We start from the raw sequence: 705 nt of genomic DNA, 5'->3' as shown, positions 1-705 counted from the left end.
AAGACAGGGTGATTGTAATCCGTTAGAAAAACAATTCTTCGCGTAGAGCACCAAACCCCACACCAAACTCTAATTCATTTGTCGAAATATTATTTGAAGCAAAATTAGAACTGGAGAAATATGACCAGAGAAATTTTTAGTAGCACCGAAGTAAAAGTAAAATGGATTTATTAAAGCCAACATAGCTTTGTTTAATTGACAGGCGTGCATGCGAGTTGCTCAATTGGCCTCAGTTACAGTTATTCATGTTAGTGCGCACCTGACAACAATTGACATTATTACAACTGCAGACAAAGGAGCTAACAAGAAGAATGTTCACATGTTGGAATGCAAATACATGATATATGTTGAGGTTAACAATGTTCTTTTCTTCAGTATTTCAGACTAGGCTCACTGAACCTAAGTTTATGGTGACAAAGCCAGTGAAAAAAATAGTACAACACATTACGTATGATACATTGTTTGGAGTTTCACAAGAATACTGGACACTGTAGAGTAATTTCAGTGTCGTTTCTCATTTCTGCCCTAATTGGTTGTTCAAAGTGGCAAATACTGGTCCCAAGCCAATCCAGGGCATTGTGGTTACATTACATGATTTAGACCAACAGGACAATCAGTGAGCAAAAAGGTTGTCAGTTACTCCGCCTTTCTCTTCGTCTTTCTCTTTCTACCACAGCACATCCAGAAGCAGAATCTGCAGGTCTT

The 705-nt window shown here is 38.2% G+C and overlaps 1 protein-coding gene and 1 long non-coding RNA gene across 2 annotated transcripts in view; one reads left to right on the top strand and one right to left on the bottom strand.

The window, feature by feature from the left end:
* LOC116689126 (UDP-glucuronosyltransferase 2A1) overlaps positions 1-705 on the bottom strand; it is a 44553-nt gene that overhangs the window by 38565 nt on the left and 5283 nt on the right.
* Positions 1-705, top strand: part of LOC116689158 (uncharacterized) — an 8264-nt gene that overhangs the window by 7349 nt on the left and 210 nt on the right. The window lies entirely within an intron of this gene.

This window comes from Etheostoma spectabile, chromosome 5, assembly GCF_008692095.1.
Source record: "Etheostoma spectabile isolate EspeVRDwgs_2016 chromosome 5, UIUC_Espe_1.0, whole genome shotgun sequence".
NCBI classification, from domain to species: domain Eukaryota; kingdom Metazoa; phylum Chordata; class Actinopteri; order Perciformes; family Percidae; genus Etheostoma; species Etheostoma spectabile.
This window is presented reverse-complemented; position numbering and strand designations above follow the sequence as displayed.